The following is a 14826-nucleotide window of genomic DNA, read 5'->3' on the forward strand; positions in this document are numbered from 1 at the left end:
CTACATCAAACAGAATCTATTTCGAGAGAGTCTTGCTGCTGATATTTTTTTTAAATATATATATCATTGAGGGCAATTTATCTCCAGTGGACCAAATCCAGAGGAAAAAAAAAAAAAAAGGGGGGGGGAAAAAAGAAAAAAATAGTAAAAAAGAAAATAAAAAGAAAATAAAAAAGAAAGATTAAAACAGAGAGAAAGAGAGAGCGTGAGAGAGGAAAGTATTCAACCCTAAGAACAGCAGTGTACAGTAATTGTGTGATGAAATTGTCACTTTTTTAAAATTTATGTTGCTCTAAACTGCTTTTTTGTGCTCGTAGTATTTGATTGTTCTGAATGATAAACTAACACTGTTTTTTATTAGCACTTCTGGACTTGGCTAAGGTGGCACATGAAATTTGAAGCACTTTCTTCTCCGGCAGCAGAGTTAGGGTCAGTGCATCAGTTGTGGGACACACAGTTCCAGCATCCTGACTTTGCTCTCATGCTGGATAGATTGAAAGAAAAGCTTCCTCTGGTCCATGGGAAATGCCTGATCTACTCACCATTGAACAAACAATATGGAAATCTGGTAAAAGAGGAATTCTTGGGTCATGGGACAAATGAACCGTCCTGTACACGGGAATGCACAATAAAGCTGCACTGGAATGAGGCCAGAACCTGTTGGGAATCTGTCCTGACCATTCAAGCAGCAGCCATGGTGTCTCTTGTGAAAAGAGCATGGCAGACTGAAAGGAAAACAAACCTTGATAGTCTCAGTAAGAGACCTGATCCCTCTGTGAACTTCAGTTTAAATGGCAGCATGGGCTTCTGTTCTCTATTTTCTCAGCTCCTGGCACCACAGCACTCTGCCATACTTGGGTCTCTGTTCAACACAATCAGTGCAGGCAATTGGAGTCACATTTTGTGTTGCCTTGATTTTATGATGCTTCTTTTTTTTCAACAGGTTGTTTCTGCAGCTTTACTGTCTTTATAAATCCAGCTGAGGTGCAGAGGTCTAACTGGAAATAAAATAAAAACAAAACAACAAATAGGACAGATTGGCTTAGTCCACAACAGCTGAGTGGTAATAACCTTGCTAATGTACTTCTGAAATATTTCTTTACCACCTACCACACATCCTCATGCAGAAAACATGGGAGGTACAGTTTGAGCTAAAGACTCTTTGAGTCTAGGGACTTTTTCTAGTCACATTCTAACTCCTTCTTCAATGAGACCTTTATTCCACTCTTTTTCTTGTTTCTCTAACATCACCTTATTGAGAAAGTTAGGAAGGAATGATATTGCTGGGAGGGCTTGGTGCTGTCCATCTAAACTCTACTTCAGACCAGCAGAACCAGACCTTTTCTTCCAAGGGACAATTCAGCTCTTTCAGTGGTGGGAAAAACTATAGTTGTCCATGTGTAAATGTTTAGAGCCATTTGAGATGTTTTAGGTGTCTAAGCCAGAGTTTTGACAGTTATGACATACCTTTAGGAGAACTGGACTCACTTGGAGGAAGACCTGGAGGATCCCAGAGACAGCAGTAGATAAGTGTGGGTGACAAAACCTCTCACACACATTTTCACTTTCTAGAAGCTGTTAGCATGGATTACACCTTGGATGATCAGTTTAGACTAAACCTAGGGACTGTGACAAACACCTGCAGTATTTAGAGCCAGAAGGACTTAAATTGAATTAACACCATCACCCTTACTTTTCAAATTATGGAAGGCAGTAGAGTGATGATGGCATGATGCTGTTCCTCTCAAGGTCAGTAAGGACTTTACCATTACCATGAGAAAACACTCTAGAAATAAAGGAGTCCCCGATTGTTTATTTAAAGAAATTTGGGGGAAAAAAATATTCCTATGCTTTTGCCCAGAGTTGTTCTTGCTCAGGGTAGGTGTGTAACTCAGATACCTGCTTTAATGCTATCCAGTCACCCTCCTTCATTGAGGGGAACAGGTATATCTCCAGGGGACTCCACCTCCTTAACACACCAAGATCAGATAAGTGCCTCAAAAAAATTAACTTTATTAAATTAAGGTAATGAATATGTACCGGTACTTCTGGAGAAATGCTAAAGTCAAATGAACAGTCCTCAGAGATGTCTTCAGCAGAAACATTGTGGAACTGTCCTAGAACATTAAACACTTGAGTGTGAAAGTAGGTAACCATGATTAAAAGTGAAAAGGAAACCCATTCTGCGTTTTCTATTGCCCAGACTGAGGGAGAGGAAAGGGAAAAATCAAAAGTTTCACTTGTCAGATATGCAGATTTGCCACATCTGTAAAATATATGCTGTAAAGCAATTTAATTTGAACCTCTATTTCAAGATATGGATAAATTTAAATTAGATTTTGTTTGGACAAAAAATATAAGGGAAAGGTTTTTAAGATCCTTTTCAGTTATTTCCACTAAAGTATCAACTTTTTGGAGAAGGAGGAATAAATGGTTGGGCAAATAAATCTGTGAAACTGTTTTTAAAGCAACATTTTATTACCATCAAATTAAAATGCTTAACCTTGCAAATAATATGTACACAGCCTTATATGAAATATTTGCCTATTTAGGATATGGTCCAAGGTCCCAGCAATAACTTATTTCAAGATTTGTGTCTCTCACTGTTACACAATCACTATGAGTGTCTGCTCCACAGGCAACAGATTATTTTTGGCCTGGATTACCCTTTGATCTATTGCTATTAATAAATCTGAGCACACTTCAAGCCCCAGAACTTCCAGTTTTTGGCTTAATGACCCCTGTATATTTTTGTTAATGGTCTATATAGATCTGATTCTAGGTGATTGAACTGCTATGTGTCCTTAACATTAAGAAGTTATTTCTATTTCCATGTCAAATCTTCTGTTTTTTTCACTTAGTACTTTAGCACATTTTAAAAGAAAAATTCTTTTTTAAATGTAGCTGCAAGTTTGCTGACCTTGGCAGGATCTCTATTTTTTCTTTTTAATTACACTTAACAACTTTATTGAGACATCAATAATTATCACTGCCTTATCTACTGAACTAGCAGTCTGAGCAGTTTGGTGTCAAAATGCCTTCAGTTTTTGACACTGGAACTTTCAGTGAGGTGTTAAGCAATTAATTCACTGATGCTCCTTTTAAAATCTCAGCCTAGGTTCCCACTTACATTCCTGTGCTGTCCATGGGAACACGCCCATGTTCCTATGTTGTAGGTCTGGGGGTTTTATTATTTTCTTAGTCCTTGTCTCTGTCCATCTCAAAACACATTCATGGCCTAGATAAAGCTGAAGGAAGTTCATGATTTGAAGTTAGTGGGTGCTCTCTGGTGTCAGATTGAAGCATACTTGTACATCTTTGGCTTGGAAATTTATCTGATCAGAAAAAGGAAAAAAAAATTATCTTCCTTTAAGAGATTATGGATGTGTTTATTCAATGTCAAAATCATCAAAGGAGTAGAGAAAAGTCTCCAAAGTTTCATGGCCAAGACAGTGAGTCATTATGATTGTTGGACCCCAGAACTCGATTCATAACCCAAGTACTGTTAGAGTAGTTGGATCCTTTTGTGCTTCAGCCCATTGCTCAGCTCTGTATGAGTTACACCTTTCCCACCACCAATCTCAAAAGACTTTAAGCAGATCCCTGAACTTACTCCTTACCCTAAGTCCTGGCACATTTGACTCACGAAGAGCAGCTTCTGGCTGTTGGATTTATTAGCAAATTACTCATGGAGCAAACACACTGACTAACTACAAACTTATTTTTCTAGAGCAAGGTGTTACTCACTGTGAGTACAAACAGCTCTTGTGCTGACTAAGCTTAGCAGGTGAGTCTGGCAGAGTAGGAGCAGCGTTCTCACCTCTGTCCTGAGATTTGGTTCTCTGTTCACACAGCCCATTCAGCACCATTACATGACAGAGAGGTAATGCAGTAAAGGGAAAGTTTTATCAGATGATGAGACCTGGAACAGAGCTCGAGTGGCCTGTTAACAGCCAAGCAATGATGACTCTGCCACCCACAACTGAAGACTCTCAAGAACTTTGTCCTTTGTGCTGCCATCTTTAACCCTAACTCCTTCTAGGTGTCATTCTGTTGCCTTGGAGAACTGGCAGAAGGGGTGAATTTAGACCTTTCATTTGCTTCCTTTTTAAAGATAAACAACAACATTTGTTGGGAAAAGACTTCAGCTCTCCAAATCAACATGGAATCTGCTCTTTGAAGTTTCTCTTTGACTTTTCCTAAAACCAGAAAAATCTGCTACAAAGCAGGCACAATGTATAGTCCTTCCAAATCCTGGACCTCTGTGTAAATATTTCCCCAGTTCATCTCTTCCTTTGGACGTGACTCAGTGGCACAGGCGCAGCTCACAATTTTGCAGCCAGGCTCAAGAAGGGCTGTTTATTGTCCTAAGAGCCAGTTTTAACTTTACAATCCCTAACTGCTATTTTTTGTTTGTTTCTTTGTTTCCTAATACCAACAAGCAATTTTGGTCTCAGATGTCTTAGGGGTCCAAAAGGGCTGCTGGTGAATTCCAAGGTCTTTTGACTTTCATTTATCCTATGGAGAAATAGTTCTGCTGCTCTGATTCTTTATTTCTAAGGACAAGAAGAAACAGCATTTGTAGAAGACACAAGCCTGCAACACAAGAAAGAATCAATAAATTATACAGGAACTGTATTTATAAGAGTATGCTTTGCCTCTGCCTCATTACAGGCTTAACAAGAATTCACATACAGCTGTGTGGGAAATGAGGGAGGAAGATAAAGTCATTTTTCTTTGCCAGGTGGAGGTCATTTGGAAAGGTCTGATCTTTTTATTGCTATTCTTTACTTTTCTTTATTTTGTACAATTAATTCTGTTCTGTACAGCAGCTGTTGTGATTGTACTTAAATGTGAGTGCGCACTTGGTCACCAACAAACAATGTCCTATTTATTGCTTTGGAGTTTTGGTTTGTTTTTTTCCTTCCATTTAATTTAATTTATAATTCAGTGGTGAAAAACATAATCTTTTATATTTCTATTTCCTATACAAGCTACCTGTTTTACATGAGTCTATGAGGATAATGACCACATTTGATCAAACATTTCACGGCAATAAAATCTATGTTGATTTAACCCTGATCTGTCTGGTGCTTCAAAATAATTTCCATCTCTGAAAAAAGATTGTCAAACTTGACCAGGAACCAGATCTATGACATTACAAGACCTAGAATTTTCATCAAACAGGTAAGGCATACAAGGCAGAGAAACAATAAGAATATTATTCTGAAATTACAGCAAAGAAATCAGTTTATACAGAGACTAAAGTCTGGATTTATCCCACCTAAATGTGACTATGTTAAATAGTTATCTGGTCTAGAATCTGTTACCCAGATTTAACATTTTTATGTAAACAGGAAGATCTAATGCAAGGCAATTCATCTTGTCCTAAAGCAGGAATCCAAACTGGTTAGGATGATTTATATTAGATAAGTGGTAGGTTAGATCAGAAAAAGTAGCAGGAGTCCTCATGTCTGTTTACTCATAATGGATGCACCCTGGAAAAATTGCTAGCCCTTCATATTCAATATTTAGAGGCCCTCAGATGTGCTTTTCCCATAACTGTGGGAAAGGTTGTAACAATGCTGGCAATCAAATCCTCATCCCCACAGCCTCAAACTAATTATTTAATCTTCTCCCTGAAAATTTACAGCAGTTCATTTCCAAGTGCTACTTCAGCCAAGGGTCTGGGCTAACTGCCACTGCAGCCACTCGAGATTTTGATTCCAATATTGAGTCGCAAGGTTTGAATCTTTCCAGGCAGAAAGAACGGTCATAAAAAAAGTCTTTAGATCCATTTGTTCAGGAAAGCTTGGCTAAACCTCTGAGCCAGAGTTGCTTTAAGTCATACCTGAAAGAAGATATGGTTTACATCTAAACATTTTCACTAAGCATAAAAAAAAAAAAAACAAAAAGCAAAATGATGTGGTTTTAACAGCAATTTTATAGGCATCCATATTCAAAACTGTTTGGAAATTTGATGACAATTTTTCATTTTGTGTTGTTTCAGAATTGACTTTCTGAGCAATCCTAGAAAACTCACCAAGGACAAAGCTGTAGTGAGAAAAAAGTTAAGAGTTTCAGGTAGAAAAAGAAATGCATTGGGAGGAAGCTCCCACATATTTAAACTTATTTTATCCAAATATCACCTCTGTTCCCTAACAACTGAACTCTCAATAATTAATATTACCCCTGTAATATTCTAGGAAATACAATTCCCCTGGTGTTGCAGTGAATACCTCTAACCAGTTCTGCATGTGCTCTTCTCCAAAATCAGAGGAAATGCAACAGTGACTAATTCATCAGTATTTTAAACTCAGTCACATGAGAGGCTGCCTTTCCTATCTCTCTTCACTTTGGTGTGTTAATTTTTCCACTCAATCCATTAAAACAAAAAGAAAACAATTCCACTGAGATTTGCAGGAGTGCAGTACCAAAGTACAAGTCAATGTGCAAAAGTAGCCTCTAAGTTGTAGATAGTGCACTGTACAAGAAGATGAAAAAGAAAAAAAGTAATAGAAAAAAAATTAATCTCTGTCATGTTTTATATGCAAACTGCATACAGAGAGCTTGGGCAAATTTGCATTCAGAATAAGTGACCAGGCAAAAAATGGATCAAATCTGTAAAAACTGAGTGTCCTGAACTCCAGGAATTAGCAGAGTTGTTCAAGTATGTCTGGTAATATTATCCTTTATTTCAACAGCAGAGCTCCCACTTGTTAGAAAGGCTGTGTATTTATATTTTGCTAGAAAGTACAGTTTAGCTTCTAGGCAGGGACCAAAATCCTAATCTAACAAAATCTAACCTCTTAACTCCTGTACAGGTTCACCTTCCCATAAAAGAACATGAGTAAGAAATTAATGGGAAATTCAAGTTTTAATGGAAAGGGCATTTTGCTCTGGGCAGAGTTTATGTTGTGGAGTTTCTAATGGAAAGATATTTGAATTAGTGATATATAAATGCATCTCCTGAAGCAACTCAAAATATCAAGATTTGGAGGCAGGTCCTGTCTGACTCCCACTGTTCCTCTAGAGGGATCAGGGTCTTATTTGACCTGTATCTGTCATTCCCTTGTGTATACTTTGGATTCTCAAGGAAACCTTGGTGAAGATTTTCCTTTCCTCAAGGAAATGCTGGTGAGCATCATCTCTCAGCAAGAAAAAACATACATTGCATTTGTCTGTCAACATGCACAGCAGTAATATTTCAGTTCAGAGGCCCCCACCTTAGCCTCAATCTGGAGAAAATGAAGCTGAAGGAACATTATACTGGTGTCTGCAAGTACCTGAAATAAGGCAATAGTCAGGTGGGTGTCAGTCTCTTCTCCTGGGTAACAAGTGACAGGAAGAGAGGAAAAGGCTTACAGTTGCACCAGGGGAGATTTAGATTAGATATGTAGAGAATTTTCATCATGGAAAGTGTTGTAAAGCATTGGAACAGGCTGCCCAGGGACATGGGGAAAATAACATGTGGAAGTGTCACTTGAGGACATGGTTTAGAGGTAAACATGGTTGTAAATTGTAATGATTGTAAATATTTTTTCCAGCCATTCTGTGATTCTGCAATCCAAAGTCTTAGGGCATGTGATGGCAGGAAGATGATCCCATTACTGCTGTCACCCAGAGCTATCTATTTTTCATGTGTGGGGTTTTTTTTTAATAAATTAATGCATTTAACACAAATATTAATGAACCACTCTGGGCCGTTATTATGGTCAGATAAATTAAGGTGTTATCAAAGCACTGAATCTTTGCCAATTAACACATGCGGTGTGAAGCCAGTAATAAAACTACACAGAAAATTAGGAATGGCCAATAGAGAGCACTTTAGTGGAACTGGATGCTCTATGAATAAACTGCTGGAAGTATGCCAAGATATTATCTCCTTATTTGTCAAATTTGGATCTGAGAAATAAGTGGGAAAGCTTTCCCTTGAAAATTGTCTATGATGTGAAAATAAAAATGAAAGATGAGCAAACAGATAAAAATCTTGTACAATGAGCTATGGACAGGTGTATGAGGAAAACAGCTTAAAAATTATTATTTTTGAATCACTTTAAAATTTATGGTTTTCCCCCTTTATTCCTATCAATTAAATCAGAAACCAGAAATCCTATGTGGCAAAACCACTTTTGAAAACTGCATAGAGGAAGTGTGCTTGTGGTGACACCAACTGTTTAGAGTAAAAAAAAATCTTTCATGCCTGATTAACAAGCCAAGTACACTGTGGCAGCAGAAGAAGCTTTTGTGGGCCCACTCTTTTACTTTTGTAGTAAAATGAATTGAGAGGTACCACTGGTCTTTGCCGACTTTTCATTGTTACCATACAATTAGTTTTTAACTTCACTTAATCTGCTTTTCACTGAGCCCCTAAACAAAAGCCCAGGTTTGCCCAGGTCTCTAATTTTACACACAGAAGTCAGGCATAAATTTGGACAGGTTGGTTAGATCAGCTCCACTGACTCTAGAGGAAGCTTAGCTTGATTAAACACCTAAATTTAAATAGAAAGGGGAAAATCCCATATTAAACTTACCTTCAGTTAAAAATAAATGAGAAGAACTTCTAATCACCACTAGTTCAGCTCAGTACTGAAATTGGTGCAATTGAAGAAAGAGTTTCAGCAACCTTATCTCTTGTCCATCCTGTCCTCCAGTTTTTCAGGTTCACTTCATTCACCAGACTGGACAGTGTTTCCAGTCTCAGTCAGTTTGCTGGTGTTACAGGCTCTGCTCCAGATTCTGCACTGTTAACCTGCTGAGTTGACCCGAGGTTGTTGTGTTGAGGAAAAAAGAAAGAATCAGAGCACCTCAAAAATTGCCACTGCATAGACAAGCAAGAATGAGCATAGGAAGAATATTCCTCATGGAAATCAAGAGGGTCATAGAAAGACTACACCAGTGGGAAACCAAGCAGTCACAGATGAAGTTTTGAATAATTTGGTTTATCAGTTTGTTGGGTTTTTTTCATTAGTGTTTCAAAACAGGTTGGTCTCTGGTCCTGAGGTCAGCTGTCACAGCATGGCCACACCTCTACAATTAAACTTCAGCTGGAAACCAGGCAGGGAATTGATCCTTAGACTGCTGTAAAGGTGTTTCTACCACATAACCAAGGATGTGGTAAGTTCCCTGACACATGATGTGTTCTGCAAGACACAGGCAGCAGATGAACTATGTGCTATTCCAGCTATTTCAATCAGCAAAATCAATATTTGGGGCAGTGAATATATTTCAGTCTTTATTTATTAGTACAGTTCAGCTTTGTACATTTTTATTTTTGTTGTTGTTAATTGCCTGCCAAAACTTAAGCTGCATCTCATTCATTACTCATTCAATTATGACAGAAGATGGATTTTGGCTTTTCAGTCTCAGCTGCTGTTAGTAACTTCTGGGTAGAATTTCTCAGGAGGCTGTAACCTCAGCTTTCATAAGCAGCCTCTTGCCTCTTAGCTGCTTCTTTTGAGTAGTTGATAATGTATCACTACATAAAATGTTCCTATCAGTCACTTCTGACACACAGATCATCTTGAACTTTATGCAAAGTGCAGTAAAGACAGCCTGCCCTCAGGAAGGGCATGAAAAACATTCCACAAAATATCTGCACATAATTCAAATCAGACAAACGTGCCACAGCAACTATCAACAAGGACCATGTGGGCAGAAAGCCAAAGATGAGGCCAAAGCCAGAAGTCAATCACAGATTAGCTTTTGGAGTAAGGTACATTTTTCATAGCATAATGTTGAAACAAGTGTTACAGAATTATGATGTGGATCTCCTGCAGCTCCTGTGTCATATCTGTCAGCCCCATATTTCAGGGAGTCTTGTCAGGATCAGAGGAAACCTCAGTGTGGTGAACACTCCCAGCCTCCAACTGAAAGGCTGCATCGACTGTAGCTGCAGATTGACCCTTGGATCAAAGGAAAAATCACATCTTGTAGACAGAATAAACAGCTATATTATTCAGATTATAATAATATGTGTCAATGAAGATGATCTGTGTAAAATATAATAATAAATAAATAAATAAATAAATAAATAAATAAATAAATAAATTAATTAATTAATTAATGGCAGTCTGTTTATATCCCAAAATGATAAAGCTTCCTTCTAAAGTTAGTGGCACTCTAATAATTTTTGGGATGACAAACAAAAGTCTGATCCACTGAATAATATTTAAAGATGACTAGATAAGGTGTGTCTCTTATTTACCATGGGGAACAATGTCCTCTAAATACCAGCTCAAAGAGAATCTCTAGTTTCCTCCTTTCACCTAGTTACACGATAGCCCTAAAGAGTGATAATTCCTTTTATTTTCCAATATCACACTACATCCTTGATTTCTGGTTCTCAAGTACCTTGGGGCTATCTTAATGACCCTGTTCAGCCTTTTCTTGAGTCAATAACAAAATCCCCATGGACTTCAATAGGGCCAGGATTAATTCCAGACAGCTCTGTTTATTAGCAATATTTTTTCCACTTATTCTATGGCACTTCTTGTATTCCTCGCAAAATCATTACAACATGGCTTCTCCCCTTCAAAAGAGGTGGCTGCATCCAGACTTCACAAGAGGAAGGATCTCTGATATGTGCTACCCCTTTTTCCTCATGCTTGGGAGACTGCTAGTTAGTCCAAGCCAAAACTTTCCCAGGAGCTCTTCTAGCATTGGGAGAGTATGGGAGATCAGTAGAGATGGCAGAGCAATGCTCAAGCTATTTACTGCTTCATTATTCCTTCATAACTCCCCAAAATTCTCATTCTCAAAAATAACAATGACAAAACAGCTGGATTCTCTTTAGCCCCTGAAATCTAAGTGTCTGTTCCCAAGCATCTCCTGTCCCACCAAAAACCTGTCCTACAGCCACAGTGTGTGTCCACTCCACAGCTGAACTCAGCCTGCTTCTGGGAAGAAGGCACATGAGCCCACATCTAAATGCTGGTCTGATTTCAATGTGTATTATCTGTATATATTTAGAGGTCTGTGCTATCCACAGGGATATTGTTCCCTGCATTCCAGTTTCTGCTCTGCAAAGAATCTGTCAGATCATTAGAAGGAATTGTTCTGAGTTCATCCCCATGTTGAGGAGGCAAGGTGGCACAAGGAGTGGAAATGTTTTGGGCTTTTTCAGGTGATTTTTGGTATTCTTACATCTAACACATGAGGTTTTTTTCCTATACTCCAACCAAAATAATGAAAACCATTCTTTGTAGTTTTGTGAAATTTCAGTTTCAAGAATGAGAAAAAAAAGAGAGAGATTTTAATAGCAGGGATCAGTCAAGTGTAAAATCAAACCAGAGCAGCAAGTCCTGTAACTTCTCACAGCAATTATTAACTAGTGTCTTGAAAAAAGAAAGCAAATGGTATGGATAAAAAAGGGAATAATTTTGTCTGTGGTTGCACAATATCTCACAATATGACAACTTGGGGAGCTTTCAAGGAAATTATCAGCTGTCTGGAAAATAAATATTTCTTTTTTTATAACTTGATGAAACATAGTAGCTAATTTGTTGCTAAAATTTTCAAAATATGAACAGTAAAATCCACATAATTAGATACTTAACAGTCTGGCATCAGTTCTGTTCCCACTAATGAATTATCTGACTGAGGACTCAATTAATAAAAAAATTAAAGGATGATCATGTAATTAACACTAATCAATATTGGTTTACAGAAAATAAATGCTGTCAAGTAAACTTGGTTTTCTTCCTCTTAATGAGATGACAAATTTGATCAAGTTCCAGAGCACATTTAACTTGCAACCACAAGGATATTGACTACAAATATAACAATCCATCAAAATGCTAAATGCCATAAGTGCATATTAATCTATCTATTTGATCCAAAAATGGATGAAAAAGAGATAATAATGATTAAACATGTAAATTTCTAAAAGAGTTTCAGGTTTCAGTTCATGCCCTGACAATAGTTTATATTCTTATTGATGAGAATAAATAATATCATTGATGATAATGTTTGTGATTTGACTGAGAGATTGCAGAAAAACTGATTAAGGGGAAAAATGTCCCATGATCTGGATTATTCAACAAGCTGGATGTCAGTAATCAACTTATTAAAATATGAAAATGGAATTTCTACATCTTAGAAGAAAATACATATCTTTTCCCCTATGAAATTGTGGAGTCTGCTCTGGAAAGCAGCAGCTCTGAAAGGGAGTTTTTGGTTGTAGGGGATGATCCACCAAGCATGAGCTTGAACCTGAGGGCAGAAGGCCAAGTGTCTTGTGTCTCACTAAAAAAAAGGATGTGAGGTGCTCATCCCTAAAGGTCATGTTGCATCTGTCACAGGTATGACGGCGCAGCACATGGAAGATGAAGCTCATTTCTGACACATCCCTTTCATAAAGCTGTTGGTGAGCTGAATAAAGTGATGTGGCATCTCTGGTGTCACCAATACATTGTCAGAATCTCTACAGAAAATACCTGGGCTCCTGGGGGACACCCAGTTGGATGTGAGCCAGCAATGTGTCCTTCACACCCAGGTGGAAAAGGAGTGTCCTGGGCTGCTCTGGAGCTGTTGGAAGCAGCTGGGAGGGGATCATTCCCCTCTACCCAGCCCTGGTGAGCTCTCAGCTGTGTCCAGTTCAAGGCTTCTCAGTGCCAGAGGGACGTGGACAGACTGCAGAGAGTCCAACAAAGGACCCCTGAGGTGATTCAGATTCTGGAGCGTCTCTCATGGGGAAAGGCTGAGAAAGCTGTGACAGCTTGAGAAGAGAGGACTCAAGGGTGATTTTATCCATCCCTAAATCCCTGAAGGGAAAATGCAAAGAGAGCAGAGCCAGGCCCCTCTCAGTAGTGTCCAGTGAGGGGACCAGAGGTCAAGTGCACCCACTGATACACAGAAGTACCTCTAAACAGCAGGAAACACATTTTTATTGTGAAGGTGGTCCAGCACTGGTACAGGTTGCCCAGGAAGGTTGTGGACTTCCCTCCCTGGGGCTATCAGAAGTCATCTGGACATGGTCCTGGACACTAGGGCTGAGTGGCCCTGCTAGAGCAGGGGGGATGAACCATGCTGGCCTCCAGAAGTCCCTTCCAACTTCAACCATTCTGTGATTCTGTGAAGTATAAGAGAATCTATATAATCTATATGATGAAAGGCAAAACAAGCTTAATTTATTCATCCTAACAGCAAGGTGATACAGGGAACTAACTGCAAGAGTTAACAGATGCACCCTGTCAAAAGATTTTACTGTTCAAGGATTCAGTTTCAATAAAACCCTGAATGGAAAATGGATTTATATCTTTATCAGATGTAGCGATTAAGAAAAATATAACTTATTAAATTAGGCAAAGACTTTATGTCCATGGCCTTAAAAAGTAAAACCAAGACAGTGTTATTATTAGGGCTTCTGCAGGAACACTGTGGCTCATCCACATGGAATGGTTGTTTCATGCAGATTTTCTGGCCCATGTTCTGCATGAGTTATGTTAACTGAGCAATTGCAGCTTTTGTTTCTCCAAAGCTGTGATCATCCCACGGTTCCTGGTCTATCTTGTGGCTATTTTCATGACTTGCACAAAATAGATTTGCTGCTCTATTCCATATTCAGAAGATACACCAATGGAACCCCCTAAGGAATGAGAGAAGCTGACCAAACAGCAGCACCCTTCATTTGCAAAAGAGATCCTACATGGCATAAGGAATGCTGAACACAGGAATCACAGGGAACTTTGCTGGATGTTGTCCTTGGTGCTGCAACATTGATCCCTTTCATTTTTTGTCAGCCAAGCATCTTCCTGATGTTCCTGCCTCTGGGATTTATCAGGTTGGTTTTGATTAACTGTGTTCAAGGCCAGGCTGGACAGGGCTTGGAGCAACCTGCAGCGGTGGAAAGTGTTCCTGCCCATGGCAGGGGATTGGAATGAAATGGGTTTTAAGGTCCCTCCCAACCCAAACTATTCTATCATACTATAAATTATAATTAACAACACACAATGGAAGTCCAAATGGAGTTTCAGTAAAGAAATTGGTGTGGACAAGGTCATGCTCACAGGATCAATCCAAGTAGGGCTGGGAAGGGGAAGCTTTCTCCTCAATTCCAGTTCCCCTCTCCACTACCCTGATTAAGGTCCCTTCATTTATACCCCACATGCTTTTAAGAGTAATTCTGGTTTATGTTTTCACTGAAGTTTTACAGATTCATCACTGACTTATAATCAGAACTAGTTAGAAGAGGGGCTTCATTAAAAAAAGCAAAGACTGAAACAAGGTTGGTCATTCAGGGAACTCTGACACTGCTCTTGTGATTCCAGCATAAGAGAAAACTCAGGGTAAAGTCCCTGTAAAAAAGTAGGTCCCCCAAAAAATTAGTGATTACCCTTGTTGGTGAAAAAATTGACCATGATGAACCTTAATAACAAAGATCAATGTTGTCAAAATGGAACAGCAATTCTGGGAGCCATTCTTTTAAGGAGCATTGTCATTACATCTTTAGGAAAGTATTCTAAAATGCCATAAACAAATCTGTTTATCAAAGTGCAGATTTTAATATTTTTTTGCATTGTACTCTTCTGGTAGCCAAATCAAATCATTAAATGTTAATTTCAAAACTAGGAGTGGGAGAAAAGCTAAAATCTGAATTTTCAAATTTCTCATTTTGGTAGTGGAGAACAAAATGTTTAATTTCAGAACTGTTAAAAATTATTCATTTACACTTGCTCATTCTTATGCCTGTTAGGCAGGAAACATTGACTTTTATTGTGCTTCTGCATTTGTAATATGGAAGCAATGATATACAATTACCTTAGGAATACAACTCTAAATTGCATTTTTATATTAATATTAATATCATGTTCTATAACTAAAATG

The sequence above is a fragment of the Serinus canaria genome, chromosome 3 (assembly GCF_022539315.1).
Source record: "Serinus canaria isolate serCan28SL12 chromosome 3, serCan2020, whole genome shotgun sequence".
Classification (NCBI taxonomy): domain Eukaryota; kingdom Metazoa; phylum Chordata; class Aves; order Passeriformes; family Fringillidae; genus Serinus; species Serinus canaria.